The sequence below is a fragment of the Trichoplusia ni genome, chromosome 18 (assembly GCF_003590095.1).
Source record: "Trichoplusia ni isolate ovarian cell line Hi5 chromosome 18, tn1, whole genome shotgun sequence".
NCBI classification, from domain to species: Eukaryota; Metazoa; Arthropoda; class Insecta; order Lepidoptera; family Noctuidae; genus Trichoplusia; species Trichoplusia ni.
The window spans coordinates 977,587-994,834 of NC_039495.1; the positions used below are offsets into that span (position 1 = coordinate 977,587).

The 17,248-nt window shown below is 38.3% G+C and overlaps 1 protein-coding gene and 1 non-coding gene across 8 annotated transcripts in view; one reads left to right on the forward strand and one right to left on the reverse strand.

Annotated features, from left to right (window-relative positions):
• LOC113502961 (neurobeachin) overlaps window positions 1–17,248 on the reverse strand; it is a 363,451-nt gene that overhangs the window by 297,672 nt on the left and 48,531 nt on the right. The window lies entirely within an intron of this gene.
• On the forward strand, window positions 4,281–4,353 carry Trnaa-agc. The gene has a single exon. It is a non-coding gene; the product is annotated as a tRNA-Ala (tRNA).

The window sequence follows — 17,248 nt, forward strand, 5'->3', positions numbered from 1 at the left end:
TGCGGCAAAGTGCGCGCATAATAAGGTTTCAGAAGAAAAGTCAGTTTTGAATCGTTGTAAACCTCGTTCAAACTAATCAAGAGCACCCACTTTTCACGGCCTCGTGGAGTTTGGAAAGTTTCTCCCTCACAAAGCGCCCGTCTATTTATCTGACACATTTCTGCAACGAGCTCCGTGCCGCACAGCGCCGCGCCGCGCCGCGCCCAGCACCGCTCGACATACACCGAAAAAACGTCTCTTTATCCATTTAAAAGAAGGTTAGAAGTAAATTAACTTGCCCAATTGATTTAGACTTTGGAAAAGAAAGTTTGACATCTAATTGTAGCTTTAGAGTAATTCCCCCTCTCGAGCTGTTCAACTGGACAGTTATGAGAAACAAATACGGATCTACGCCCGTGAACTTACGGCAAGGTTTTTCCAAAAAGAATCTGTATCTATTGGCACACATTTAATTGGGTAGATACGAACGATTGCTTTAATTAAATTAAAAGGCCACTTGGGTCATTGGCAGTCCTGGCGCGAATGTTTTCAAACTTTCATCCCTCGGTCGCCGGGAGGAATTCGTAACGTCTTGTTACATTTCGAGAAGATCCTTCATTTTTAAATATGAAAGTGTCGAGGATGGCCGCCGCAGATTTATGTACGTGAGTGAATTTTATAAATTGTTCATAACTTATAACTTCCGAGTGGTGTCAGGGGTAATCCTGGAGGAGCCATTACGTCCTCGCTACAAGGTGGGTCCACTCCGCGCTTTTGTTCTGTTATTTAGTGCCCTCGCTATAATTTCAAATTAAATCATTTCTCTTGTCCTTTGCTGCCATGTTGTAACATGGGACCTATACAGAACTAAATTAATGTAGTTTTTTAGGATAAAAAGATTCTGTTTTGTTAAGTTTTTAGAATGTTTAATGTTCGTAATTGTTACGCTAAACAACAAACAATACAACCTGAAAATCGTGTCCCTGTTAACTGCCAAACGTTGGCAACAAAGACACTGATTCCCGGCCAGCCCGGGCCTTTCAGCATAAAGGACTCCTAATCCACTTAGATCCTGGTGCGCCTCGCGACCAGGTCCATTGTTAGTACATCATAATGTATTTACCAAGCCTCTTAACTGTACAATCCCTGTTTCTATATGACTATTGAAAATAAATTAATGGCATTTAAAATGGTTTTCCTGACTTAAGTTGATAATTAACAATATTGAAAGAACGAGACATACTTAAATATATATTTTTAAATAAATAAATGATTGAAGAGCCTTAGCAAAATTAAACAGTTGACAATTCTATTTCGATCCGTAAGAATGATGGCTAGCGGTTTTTGTACCAACAGCCAGACAGCAAGCGTTGTGCGCTGGCAGAAAACACCAGTCATGAGCGGAGGTACTAAAACTCTAACAACGTTAATAATACCTCAATTTTAACACCGGGGGAGATCTTACTTATACTGTATACGATACTATTTCAGACGCTAGGAGTGCTTCCATTATCAATGATGTTTTTGTGAACGCCTTCCAGCGCGAAGATTGAACGCTTTTATTGAGTATGTACTGGGCAGAGCTGCCAGGCTAGCCGTATTCAATCTCGCCGCGATCTATCTTGATCCGTTAAGGTCGTTTAGGATCACTACTGATCTACACGCATCGGAGATCGAAGAACGGTGAAAGGATTTTTCATTCGCTCGATATTGTTATAATGTGAATGAAATCTTTATCACAGAGGAGGCGAAGAGAAAATCTTCTAAAGCACATCTTAAGTAATGAAATATTGCGTTTTTCGGTCTTGAGATGAGCTCTTGTTGAGACAACTATCTACCACAGGGGCAACTATTTGATCACCAGATCAGGAAATTAAGTAAATATGTAACTTTCTAGTATATAAACGCCTTCAAATTACACCGAATAGTAAAGTTGAAACTAAAGTCGCCAAAGCTGAACAAACTTAAATTGGATCTCTCAAGTCGGTACTTCGTTCTTGATCGACCAGGAGAATAGAAAACTGTACAATCAATATAAAGAAATGGGGAAACTATTACACAATTAGGTAGGTAACTTATAAGTCTAGAAAATAGTGCTCATTACCTGAGTAACAATAACTCATAATTCAATTTGCGTGTAAAATTATGATTTGTGTGAAAAATCACGACAAAAACATGCGGTTGTCTGTTTCCCAAAAAAATTTTTTTCAATTAATAAATCATTTTACATACAAATGAACATAAATAAAATATATTTTGTTCATGCACGGAATAAAGAAATAGCGGTTAAAATCATTATGATTCATTTGTGTCGTCGACTCACATTAAGAACAAACATTTGCTAGTCAATTACCAGGCAATCATGCATGGGAGCAAGTGCTGACCCAAAGGACGTCTGTAGCGCGTTCCATTCGCGGTGCATATGCACGGACACCCGTGCCCGCACAAAGGGATGTCACCCATAAACTAGTGCCAGCATGTGAGACCGCAGCGCTCTATCCAACTGGCAGCAATGTGCGCACAATTGCCTGTCAAACACAAGACAACCGAGTTCCTTCGTTGCATCAGTCTACACTTGCTAATGACCCTGAACAATATCAAGTCAAATCATACGTTAACCTGTCCATAACGGTATTTGGGACTATAAATATATGACATAACTATTTTAAATGCTAATCAAACTGTCAGCGCACCAGAAAGCCAGAATGTATCAACGGGCGGCAGTCACAGGCTTGAATCTGCATATGCATGCATTATGCACTATATAGTGACATGCACTCACTATTCGTTTCAGTCTTTGGATATATATACTTTTTTGAATTCTTCAACATTTTTCACGCAAGCTATTACGGTACTAGTTACAATACAGCACTCATTTATGTGTTATGGAGTGGATAACGTTGTGTTATTCGATCATTCAAATGATGTGGAAGTAAATAAATCTCTAACGAGTTCGTATTTTATTTTGAAAAGTCAATAGGTAGATTAAACTTCGTTGCTCAATTTGCTTTTTTTTTACGTTTCCCATTGAAAAGTTCCGATAACATGCAATATAAATAAAGTTGAAAATTTGGGAAACCCTTAAATATTTATGTATAGGCAGAGAGGACCACAAAAGATTTGCAAAGAAAAGAAATTAATTAGCCGACGATATTAAACCTCGGATTTGAGACCCTTTTACGAGTATCCAGCGAATACCGAGCCCGCCAATACCGGGGGAGACGGAATTCAACGCGTTTATAATAGACAAGGTCTACAAGCGGGCGGCCGGATTTAATGAACAAATTATAAAGAACCAGTCACCAATTATTCTGAAAATTACGGGGCTGAGTAGTCGGAGCTTGGTTAATTACGCAATATAAATAGGCTTCCAATTTAGAAGCAGTCCCTTCTCCCAAGTTACTGAACATGTGTCATGCGCTGACGACAAAAGAATTAACCTTTACACTGCAAACCTTTGCACTACGTTTGCTAACTGGGGCAGAAGCTTCGTGATCAAAGGAAACACTAGGTAGGCTCACCTCCTGCCGTGTTCTGAATGCCTAGTACGCAGGGCGAGAGCTCGCCGCGTACTGTATGCATGCACGTCGTCGGATGTGGGTCACAGGGCCCCAGGGCACGTGACCTGTACACTAGGTTTATCTATCATATCGTGGAAAATTACTTTTTGCGTTTTTGGCAGACTATCCGTGTCTATGCAATAGAACAAACTGCAGTGTTTGTTTTTAATCCTATGTGGAGGGACGTATAAGGAAAAAGCATAGCAAAAATAGCAGATATGACATATTTGCATTATTTGTGTAAACATCAGGTACGTGAGCGAGCGCGCACAAATTGCGACCATGCAAACTGCTTGCTATTTGTTCAGATTGTGTTATGCTTGCTTTTAACTTGCTTCAGTTGCCGTTTTGCGGGCGGATATCCTTGTGCATCTGGTAATTGCAGACGATATCGCAAAAAACGTACTGCAAAGAAGATTGGAACTGAGTCAGCGTGAGCTAACCAAAATGTTGTGTGTACGCGGAAGGCTCTGCCTTACCCATATGAAAATGTAATATCGTATGATTTAAACATTCACTATTTTTTTAATAGTATGTACTACGTAACACGTATTTTATTATTTATGTTTAATTAAGCTTATATATATCTGTATTAAACAAAACTTGTTCGGTATTATCAAAGTAAAGCCGACACACCCGGCCAGCATTTAATAAAGTCGCCTGTCCTCGCTCGAGGCAATGTGACTTGAATTTATTACTATCTCCATGAAAGCAAACCTAGTATTGGAACTTAGAGCCAAAGGGGGCGTAGCTCAGATGGTAGAGCGCTCGCTTAGCATGCGAGAGGTACCGGGATCGATACCCGGCGCCTCCAGTTTTTTCTACAGAGCTATTTTTTGTATCAACTCAGAATTTTGTAGTCTACTCTTATTCTTTTTCGTTTCTTACACAATTTCAACAGAAACAGTGTCGACGTCTGAACGAAATATCTTGTTCTTTGCGTTTAATTAAAACATAATTACACAGAGCGCCATAATTTGAAAGCAACGCAGTCGCTAGTGAAACTTACTTGACTTTTGAATAGCGTTGCTAACAAAGCGTCTCGCTACAAGACGGCTTGACTCTCCTTCACTCCATGACATCCTGGTGTCGCGTAATAATCCTACTGTTGTCGCCATTACGAAAAAAAAAATGAAACAATGTAAAAAAGAATTGTAAGTAGAAGATTAATTAGAAGATTTTACAGAAATAAATATATCCTCGTGATTAGTAAACGAAACGGAGATAAATGCAGTTACGAAGTGTCGGCTTTAAATAAACACCACATCGCAACAAACGGTGTAATGCATGTCCTTCACCCTTGAACTACGATTAGTATTACAAGGTTATCAATAACCCGAGAACCGCAAAACGTCGCTTCTTTTTACGACAAGGAAAACAAAAGGTCTATGGTCGCACCCTCGTGGGGCGTTTTGGGGTTAAAATAGAATTCTGTCTGGGAAACTAATTTTAATGGTCGCACAGGACCCTGGGGCGCATATATCTGAAAGGGACTCTCCGCCCGAACGCTGGTGGCCGATAAAACCGCGCCATATAACATATTTGCGTGACCACAAATGCGGTGATTTGTGCTGAAACCATTTGACTGGTGTTCAAAGCAAGAATATTTATTATGTAAACGTATAATTTTATCACTTTAACATCAATTAAGTATTTCCAGCTAATAACGAAAATTCTGTGTTAGATTAATATGTTGGTTATTCACATGAAATCTGTACAGAGAAAATAGCGAAAATAAATTCTTAAATAGGAAAAGCTAACGCGATCTAACGTAATGTTGCTGTTCAAATGGGTATGTCATACAATCATTACTTAACATTATTTTACGGTATCCAATGAAAAAAGCGCACGTCTGACATAAGGACTTCAGAATATACAATTCATGAATTTAAATTAAAAGTATTGGTTATATCATAATAATATTTTATCTTCAATTGCTATTGTTCAAGCGATATAAAAAAATTATACGATAAAAAAATAACAATAGTGCCACAGGCAAACAAGGAAACAAAGTAACTAGTAGTGGCAGTGTAGCATGCACAAGTACCAGGGTAACAGAGATGACAAAGAAAACAAAATACCAACAGCTCTTGAGTGTCCTTTCACACTGCGTTTCGTTTGTAACTAGCAAGTAGCGGGCTTGCTTTACGTACACACATTTTTTAAAATAAAACTGCTCTGGAACGTTTTGTTTTCGAATCAAAAGTCAATGTAGTAATTTTTAACAAAACAGAATTGTACATGAAACCAAGTTTTTTTTTATCACAATCAAATATGGATATTTTATAAAGTTTTGATGTTTTGTTTCAGAAAAACTGTTATTATCTCTAAAACAAAATAAATACACATGGAATTAAGCACTTAATGCTAATTTTTTATAATAACTATCGTGAGACTGATTCATTATTAAATGATGTAACGGTTTACTCACGCGTATTTATCAGGGTAGCCCGACTAGTTTCGGACCCAAAAGGAGTCCTTAATCACCAAATACTTAATGCTAAAGTTCTGAAAATATGTATTTATATCGATTTATGAAAAAGCCTGATATATGAAAAAGCCTTTGCGAGGAAGACTGAAAGATGACAATTGCCAGTTAAATTTAAAAATCACATAGGTACGTAATTTACGCAATATAAGGGTAATGCCACAAATAATAGTTGAATTCGATAAAAAAGTCAAGTAGTGCAAGTATTTATTTTGGCTTGCCAAAAATACTCGAACCTTCTCCTCCCACATAAAATCGATTCACCTTTTCATTACATACCTCAACATGACATCTAGTGCTGATTTTAAAAAGCTACCTGTAACGTTAACTCTGAGCGCTACTAGCGCCATCTGTGCGCCACATCGTGGGTTACGTGCGAAAGTAGAAAGCTACGCTACAAACAAGTGCTCGACTCTGCCGTAACACCGTGAGCTCTAACAACTTTTCCCGCTGTGAGCGCTCTCCAAGTAGTTCAACAGGTTTTACAGAGATGGCGCTACTCGAAAGAAAAACGAACGGGGGACATAGCCCCGGTAAGTTATAGAATTGCATTTTGGACTTATTTAATCCGTCATGTAAGGTTGCCAATGTTTATTTGAATGTTATAAGTATATAAGTTGAATGTTAAGTAAAGTACCTAACGTTGTTTGACTGCAACAGGATAAGCCATAACCTATGAAACTTACCTGAAACAAGAATTAAATAATATTAAATTGGAATAATCGGCATGTAACAACGCTTAAATAGGAGAATTATATGGTTTAGGCTTTTAGCCTTAGGCAATTAATTATATACCCTAATAAATACACGATTTTACTCAAAGTTTCACATTATTTTCGCATAAAAATATAAAAAACCCGAAGCGGACTACATATTTATAATGAATAAGCTGATGTAATTTAAATGAGATAGTATCACCAACAGGAAAATAACAAGTTCATAAATAAACTAAAAGGAAAATATACGATGAAATGTGATAGGATGTGTATTTATTTAGCTAAATTTAACGTGATGATCTACGCTTGTACCAATACCACTCCGGCGATCCGAATTGTTTTAGATAAAATACTACAATTATCCTAAAATACTGCAATTATTCTGTTATTTAATGTAAAGTTACTTTAAGACAACTTTTTTTTTCTTTTCTTTGAGTTTTTTTTCGTATCAAATACTACAAGTATGACAATGATGTTCATTGTTTCTCATTCATTGATGGCTCCAAATGATATTTGTGAAACGGTGTATGTAAAGTTTCGGTAAAAAAGCACAAATTTGACTAATCATTATTTGAGAATTATTCGCATTCTTTTCCAGAATCTCCACAAAAAGTGTAGCAAAACAAAAAAGACTTGAAAACCCTAAAAAAAGGTCATCAATAAACCACGGTTGATAAAACATTGACAAGAATTTGCTTATTCATGCCTCCCTAGTGTAAAAGCCAATAATGGAAACCGATTAAGCTGAAACGAAATTCCAACGGAAAGCCAAGTCTCGTTTAATTGCAGAAAAATGAATTTAGCTTAATGTGTTCATTCCAAAATTAGTCCTATCTGAAAGCATTAAAGTGCAGAATTTGTTGACCACCATACACTGAGCAGTCAGTATTCCCTTGAAATACAGTTGTCTTTGAAATAAACCTCTAAATACTGAATGCGTCTGGCAGAGAGTTACCTGTATCAACCAACACATAAGGTAAAAACCAACTTAAATGCTATTCCATAAAGTCCAGTTTACGTCATCCATGGTGTGGAAAATGTAAATGTTACCGTAACTTGGTCAGACAAATATGAACTTTGCTGCGATAGGGTTAAGGTTTAGGCGAGGTTCGAGCAAATACAGTAAAGTAAACGTGTGAGTTGTTTGCATAATCGCAGCGTTCCATCGAGCCAGGACAATGGCGTCCATGTTTAGACCGCACTCGACTCGAATATGAATACGGAAGTCGCTGCACGCAACAGACAATCGCGGAATGTTCAGCTTTGTGAAAATTTCATTAAATGATATTCATGAAAATTTCACAAAGCAAACATTCCGGAGCAAAAATTATTAAGCAACAATTCTGAAGCCGCCTTTGATATAAATGGGATTTGACCTGGCTTCCTCTTCAATTCTCGATTTGTGAGATGTTATACATTCGCAACTCTACTCAAAGTTAGTACCTATGACATCTAACTTCTTTCTTAATAATCTACTCAGTTATCAGTTTTGCCGCTCATCTACATAAAAACATAAAATCGGGATAAATACTATGCTACTTGTTAATCTTAGTTATAATCTACATAAACCAGTTCAGTAGTCTTTGCGTGGAAGAGGAACAAACATCCGTTCATACTCGTACAAACTTTTGTGTTAATAATATGATTTGCTGTTGCCCGCGACTTCGTCCCCGTGGGTAGAAAATATAAGTTATGTGATTGTGAAGTGATTTATTACCGGCCTGTTTTTTTCACATTTTCCATTGTATCTTCGCTCCTATAAGTCGCAGCGTGATGGTTTATAGCCTAAAGCCTTCCTCGATGAATGGTCTATTCAACACAAAAATAATTTTTCAATTTGGACCAGTAGTTCCTGAGATTAGCGCGTTCAAACAAACAAACAAACTCTTCAGCTTTATATATTAGTATATAGATTAGGATGAATGTAAAAGTGGCCTCAGAGTGAAGAGCTCCCAGTATGAGAAGGATCGCAGTGACATACTCCTAAGTGACATTTTGTAATTTCCGTTCTAACGAAAACCACCTCGTCATGCAGAATGTTATAAAAGTTTCTGTCGTTCAATCACATTACATCAACATGAAAGGTATTTAAAATTGAGTCTGATTCTACTTAATTCTATTCATAGCAAGTCGACAGCTGCAAAACAGGTAATTTAAATAAATGTATCTCATGATAACGGCATGTCATTTGGCAAAGAATACTCTTATTTGCTTAAGCATTCAATTTATGCTTGAATTGGAGAATACGAAGTTACATATACGTCATTAAACACTCTTGGGAACGAGTGTTGGAATTCTCTAGTTTGAAACAAATAACGAGTTATGAAAACGAGCTGATTGAAACAGGCTGAAAGGCGTTGATAAGGAACATGTTATTTTAGTAAAACGAAAGAACCTTTCACCAGCGTTTTGTGTATTAAAAAAGACAGAACACCAACTGAACATCCATTAATTGGAAAACATGGAGGCATTTTTGACAGTTTTAGTAATCCGCACTTAGAGAGATGATAAATAATAGGGTAGTGTTACAAAGACGTCATTTAGTGAAGGACGAGGGCGGGGCGGGGCGGGGGCGCGGCGGTGCCAGTCGTATTGAGGGGCTCGTTAGCGGGCAGCCAGCAGCCAGCGCCTGCATGATTAACACAAAGCTAGTCGATGTCTACATTGTTTCTGACGCGGCCAATTGATCCGCTGATCGGAGCCCTAATAAAGAACAGATGGCGCGGCTAATCACCAATTACACGAGCTCACTCGTTACAAATGACTCGATACCGGCACTGGCTACAGTTTCACTAGATACGATACGCAACTAAAACAAATCTATGGCTTCATGTCTGATTTACTGCATGTGAGATGACGCACATGTACTTGAGAGTTGAGAGCATACTCATTACATTATTTAAAAAGATTTTTATATTTAAAAAAAATATCAAATCTGTTTTTAAATATTCCTGCTAACAATGAGCTTTCCATAGTATGAAGAGAAATTTCTCATTGAATAAATCTGTAGGTAGGAGAAAGCCTAAAACTTTGACTATTTATCTTGCGGTAACTTGACAGCTGATTCATTTAATAGGCCCACTGTGAAGCCGACGCGAACCATATAATTTCTGCAGTGTTTTGCTTGTAAACTCTCATAACTAGTATCTTGTTGGTATGGTAATTTATAAGGTTTCTGGAAATGGTATGTAAATTCTGTTCGTATTTGTACGTAGTTTAATCAAGCCGGCGAGATTCCGGAGTTTCGGGGAAGCAAGAATAGCTCAGTAGGCGTAGATGGCGGCAAAGCCACGAAGTGACGCGTGGAAGCGCGGGAATTGATGTGGAACGTAGAAATATAGGGACGGATCAAACTGAACTGACACGAGAGAAGAAATGTGTGACGCCACTGTTACCTATTAATTTGAATAGAACGGCACACTACAATTACACCACTAAACAAAAACATACAACCAACTTCAAATAAAAACTACTGATCCAGACTTGATGAAATGTTTATGGGACGTGACAGCTATTTCACGTTAATTTAAAAAGAATCATCCGAATCGGCTAATCCAGCCTCCTCCTTTTTCAAGTCAGTAAAAAAAGGATCTTGAGTTCATTAATAACTTATACATATAGCAAGTTCTTCCAAACTCGTGAGAATTGAGTTATTAAGACTGTCCACTGAGAAGGCAAAGTAAGTGAAGCGAATCCGGTCGCATAGCGGTGATGTGTGGTGGTCAGTTGACTGGCCTCGCACTGTTTCCGTGTCACTAAGGAGTCACGATGTGTGTAGGACGGTCAACCAGCCATGGCATGACCGCAGCATGCCCAGTTTAACCTTCACTTCAGACGGATCGATCTGCGTTGTAAACATTGAGTAGAAGATAAACGACTGATTCTATAGTGAATAACATGTATTATCAGCAGCAATTGTTTTAAGTACTCGAATGAACTTGGACACATTATATTTACTGGTATCGAATCACTAATGCAGCTGTAGGGTGTAAGATTATTGTTGTTTATCTGAATCAGTGTCGCAAGCTATCGATACGCTTTGTATCCTAATCCCAAGTTATTATTTAAAGCGAATGTGAGATTGGTGGTGTATTGGTACACTTATATCGTACATGCGTTAGAACAATACCGATTTAAAAAATAATTTACCAATCCAAACCTCCTTTATCAACTAATAACAAATATAAATAAATGTAATCCTGAAAACAGGAGGCCACTGGTAAACAATCAAAACATGTACTATCAAACATTTACAGCACATTATTAATTACACTTTAGTTTACTGGACGATATACATTAAACGTTAATATATCACGTATGAATCGGGTTTCACGCCACATCACTCGTTACACAGTCCGCTGCGCTCACTAAAATATTTATGAACGTCCCACAGGAGTGGAGCGCCGGGACCGGAGTCATTCGTTTTCCTTCCTTATCTGAAAGAGCTCTGTCTATTCCATGCGAGCCTGGTGTGTGGGTGGGCCAAAGTGATAGGCAATACGGAAGTCGGGGATGTGTTGCATTCAAACGGTCCCACTACGAAAAAGGGTTGAAGTAATTGTATTTGGGAAAGGTTTTCCTTGCTTTTTACAATAACAGAGTCACAATATAGACAAATATTTTCGTATTAAGCATTATTATTAATGTGAAACTTCGTAAGTGCTTTTTGATTTCGTTTGGATCAAGTGAACTTCAAATACGCTTATGACGTCAACGGTGACTGATGTGTAGGTAAATTTGTTTATATAGCATACAGGTTAACCATTTAAGTATTGAAAGTAGTGCCTGGTGGGTCTGGTTACCTAGTATGCTAATGCACGAGAGCCGGCGGTGGCGCGGCACCAGCGCGCAGCTCCCCACGGACACACGCCGGCACTACAAACGAGCGACAGTGACCGATTGCCGCGTCTAGACTGCCTTGATTTTTATTGTTTCATAAGCTTCGTCACTCGGTTAATAGATTTTCGTGCGGAATTTTTGTAGCAAGACTTTTCTTCTTATTTGTATTTACGATGATCCAAATAAGCTCTCATAGAGATACGATTCGAATGGACTAAGTAATAGATGCAAGCACGGCCATAACTTTAACTTTTATAGTTAATCTAAGATTAAGTTCTATGAAACCTACTGCAGGTGTATATCTTTTAATATGCTCACATCACCAAAAGTCAAATACTACGATAAATATAGAAGCAATCACTACACACTGTTTTCCAAACATAGGTGCTGTAGGAACCTCATGAAAGTCAATGAGGCTTCCTGGACAGAGTACACTATCACATGGCAACATTGTCCCGCCACCGACGAACTACGCATACACAGATATATTCTTGGTTGATGGAACAATGGGACAGTGTTTGACCCATGTTAATGATACATTTGACACATCACTCTTAAATGTATACTTGTACAAACTCTTATGTTACGAATAAACGTGTACAATGTTGAGTTGTATTCGAGGGACCATCGTTTCCGTTGATGGATGTTGTGGAGGGGTAAGAACAAATACAAAAAGCCGTGCTCATAGATCACGCAGCAGCGGGCAGCAGGGACCGGTGGGTATAGCGACAAGTAGTAGAGACGGGCGTCGCTAAATCATAAGTCTGTTGACATGTGCCATGTTTCTGCTGAGAACAACGTGATGCGAAATGAATCAGTTGAAACCAAGAACGCTTGTGGGCGATGGGGTTGCTTTTATAAACCTAAGTGAGTATAAGAACACAGTCATAATATAAAAGTAACAAGGGAAGTTACGTCATGCGAAACTGATATTAAAACTACCTAGCTCTTGATAAATTACATCAGAGTAATTGAAATTCAATAAAGATAAAATGTACACAAAATAGATATTTTCAATTTCGTATCCTATCCAATACCTACAAGCCACGCCTCGTGACTAGCGCGGCGCGAGTAAAGCCGCGCTATTTTATAATGCCGTGAAAGCTCTCTAGCCTACTCGAGATTGCGAGATCCGATTTGGTTCATCATATAAGCCCGCATAAGCGAACCGCAGCCCATTTCACACCGAAAATGATTATTGGTATAATCAGCTCGATTCAAACGGAATGTTGCGATAGAAACACAATATAGATTACAAAAAGAAGAATATCTTATATTCTTAGTTAAAATATACGAATCAAGTTGATTTTTGGGAAGGCTTCAAGCAGTAAGTACTTGATTATTCTCTAAGGACGACTCTAAAAGAAATATAACTCAGTAAGCAAACCCGCAATACCCACACGTTTTCTATTCAACGCTGGTTACTCCGGGAACACGATGAAAAGTGTTATGGCTACAGAACTACGACAGATGAGCGAACGTTGAAATATTCATACATGTGCACATGCTCCACATACCTGCATGCATACACCGGCATGAGCTTGAATATCATATCTCTTGGGACTACGGACAAAACTGCACGAAGCTTGTCGTAGTAAATATACATTAAATATACTTACAATTCAAAAAAATACAGATGTAATTTCGTTGAAGTATTCGAAAAACAGGACTATTTTATTTTTACAGTCAATCGCGTGCACTGTTCTGTTCATAGGTAACACAAATGATTTTTTTTTCAAGGCTGATGATTATTATCCATCAAAGAGATCAGCTTAGCATTACCCTACGGTATCTACAAGAAATTCCATAAAGAGATCTAAATCCCGTAGTATTTTGCATGCGCATCACTGTACGACATTGTTACGAGACCAATTAGTTTCTAGGATCATTAACATTGCAATCACACATGATCGCGGTTATAAACACGGCATTATCATAAATAGTTATGACGCAGTGAAAACGATAGTTCAGTAACGTGCTAGATTTAACCGTTTGTAACAAATCCTATAAATGATAACATTACTGCACGTAAAAATAAATTGTTCAAGGATTTTTGTAAAGTAGCGTTAGATCAGATCAAGAAACGAAGATTAACTCCATACATCATACTTTCTAGAAATATCCAAAACATCAATATCATGAGAATGTAAGATGTATAAAACGCCAGTGTTTAGTGCTAATTTATATAAGGCAACAGCCGAAAAACTCTGCGACAAATCAAAGTGTCAAATAATGGTATAAAATAGGTTGTATATGTCGGGAATTCGGGCCGGGCAAGTTGTTTAGTGGGCCATTGTAGTTGATGACGTCATTAATTCCGCGAAATTGCGAAGCCGGCACGCCTGTGACGTCACTCGCCTACACGCCGCTACCAGGGCATCATGACACACTGGACGCCGTTGCTTTAATTTTGGCTACTTTGGTAGACGTGACACAGATAAAAATGTTAGATACCTTTGCTCCGTGTATTTTTAGACGGGTTGTAACTGGAACAATTCGGGAAAGGCCTATATCCAGCAGCGAACAGCGACAGGTTAAGTACCTAACCACCAATATTAAAAAAGCCATTTTTTCGGATAAAGCAAAGAAAAATTATTATGCCATTAATTAAATGATGTAAAGGTTTACTCACACGTATTTATCGGGGTAGCCCGACTAGATTCGGACCCAACCGGAGTCCTTAATCATGAGCAGACGCGGCGGGACAGTTCGACTCGCGATCCCGATAAATACGCGTGAGTAAACCGTTACATCATTTAATATGCCATTAAGATTTTTGTTTGAATTGTTTTTTTTATGAGCTTCAGTATTTAGTTTAATCCAACAAACTAGCTGGACACAGCTTAAAAACAAACGACAGTGGTGTGTGCATTACTTCGCTGATTCCTACGCAGACTCCTCAACATTTGCAATCCTTTTTCATTTTACAATACTTTAACATGAATTTTCTACCCCACATATGTACATTCCTTACTTTATACTTCATAGTTTCATAGTTTTAAGGTTCTTCGCTGACAGTTGCTTTCACGGGTGACGTGGTGACAAAGATGTATCGGTTCCAGACGCGGGCACCGCTCGGCCCAGCCCCGACGCGGCCCCGCGCGGCCCTGGCGCGTCCCTGGCGGCGGGCGGAGGTCCACAAAACGCCACTCTTCATTACTGACCGCTGAGACAAAGGATCTTCTCGACCGTGAAACACCCGCTCACCGACACCTCGCTATTCCACAATAAACCCTTTCTTTTCCTCCTTAAAAAGATACCGTCATTTCTTTTGTAATATATTCTTTGTATCCTAGATGAAAAGGAATTATCTTTAGACGTTCGAAAATGTAGACTATGTTTTGTAGTTTTCCAGATAATACCATTCGCAGACTGAATTTTTATTTGAATTTGTATTGTATAAGAAGCCATCTAACTTTACAAATGGGATGTACCTTGCAACTTGTAAACGTAGATTGATTCACTTCAGGGCACAATTTATTTCCAACAACGACGGTTATTTAAAATTGAATATTTTTATTAGTTTAAGAGATCACAGTCGATATTTCGGTGGCCTGATAGAATGGATGGATGTTTACGTCCCCACTTCACCGATGCGACTATAAAGCCACTCGCAATTAATACACAAAGCGTTATCGACCATCAAAGCACCACACAGTCAATAAACAAACATCGCTCAATTAAAGCATGATTTATTTTAATATGACCTTGTTATTGTCAAATGAAAACAATCATATAAATGGCCTTAAAGCATAGATTTAGAAATTCATACAATTAGTCGTCTCAGACAGGTTTGTTGGTTTTACAGTAGTCAACAGTAGTAAAGTGCTTATTCTCAATACGAAATGAATGAACAAACAGTAGGATATACTAAGTAAAGTATTTAACTATTTATGTTAAGCAAATGTAGCGAGCTTGTGTCAATATATCCTTAAATCAGCAGTAATTACTTTAAAACCACTTATGTAATTCTAGCAAGGAATTACAACGACGACTTATCGACAAATTTTAATAAAGATGCAAGCTTGCCAATACAGGTGCTTTCCTCTAAACTCTAAACTTTCCATGTGATACTGTGCCCACAACCCGCTTCATCCCATAACTCAACTGCAGATCCAATTTGGTCGTTTACTTGGTTGATAAAAGTAATAATATGTGTGCGGGGAGCTCGGTGCGTCTGATCTCAAACAACTGCCTCGATTCCACGGTTACTTTGTAGCCGCGCGCGGCGCCGGGGAAATATTGCTTTACGACCACATGCATAAATAATACAACGTTCATTATTTCTAAGGGCAACGCTATATTGCCTTCTCTACTTTAAATAAAGGTAAACTCCCTTAAGAAATGAATTACAAGATTAAAGTACTCTGTTTTAAAGCAATCTTTCGCACACATTTTTGCGATAAAAGTACTTATGTTTTTTTATGACTATGGTCAGTACCAGTTGCAATGGCTGTAAAATTGTTCAACCAGACATTATTGTACAGTTAAAATAAAACGATGTTGATTTTATTAGAACATAACTGTATAACCCTTATCGGGGTCGATTTTACAAGTTGTAAATAACGGGCAGAGCTCTCGGAACCTACATGATTTTCATTGCTCTATACTCGCAGTTAATTGTGTAAATGAGCCATCCGAATTTCATCTGAAACTGATTAGTGAAACGAGCTTGTTTGTTTATACAATTACGGTGTAATGTTTATCTTAGGATTAATGTTAGCAATAACTTGCGTAATTGAGCGGGTGCCGGGCGGGGGCAGGGCGGGTGTCGGGCGGGTGTCGGGCGGGTGATGGGTGAGACTTAACTAGCATCATCGCACTTTGTTGAGATAACTTTAAGTCGGAGGAATTGACTCGTGAAGAATGTCTCGATACTCGATTATGGTTCAATGTATACTGATAAGTAATTGTTCTATTAAACGCGCGTTAGGTTTCTAATTTAAAATATCAAGCCGAGGGTCGGATTCAACTCTTAGATTAGTTTAAAATTTCAAACATCTTGTGTGGTTATTTCGAAATATGCTCGGCCATAGCATCAACTTCTAAAAAGGCCTCCTCAGAGAAAAGTGTGAATGGAGAGGCCTCCAGCCGTTCAGAATATACGTATATACAGTTTATTGTGAGAAGCGAATATCCAAATAATAACGATACGTGCGTCCGGCGCTACAAAAATAGGAACCTTTTTTCAAAGCGTTGATCGAAGTTATTTTACGGGAGGTGTGTTTATATTATTCATACTAACCTTTTTGTACAATAACATAACTAATAGGTAAAGTTGTGTTGACAATGTCCCACAAAGCGAACGTTCACATCAAACGTTCCTGCCATACATGTGAGGTATTCGCGTTTGAAGCTCAGAACAAACACAAAACGAGGCCAATATCAAATATAGAAACTCTATAAATCTTAGAGGCGAGGTGCGGAGGAGTTTCAGCCGTAGACATCTGACACGCTGCATTTGTGAGAGCAAATATATCACTGATAAAAAATATGAGAAGAAAAACTTAGAACATCTTTCAAATACATACTTATTACGTTAGTCGGTATTGTCGGTAAGAGATTGATTCATCCACTAATGAACTGCACAGCTATCGGTAAAGTGATTAAGGCGAACAAACACTTAGCACTGAGCAGACGTCGGACAATACAAACATCGAGAGCTC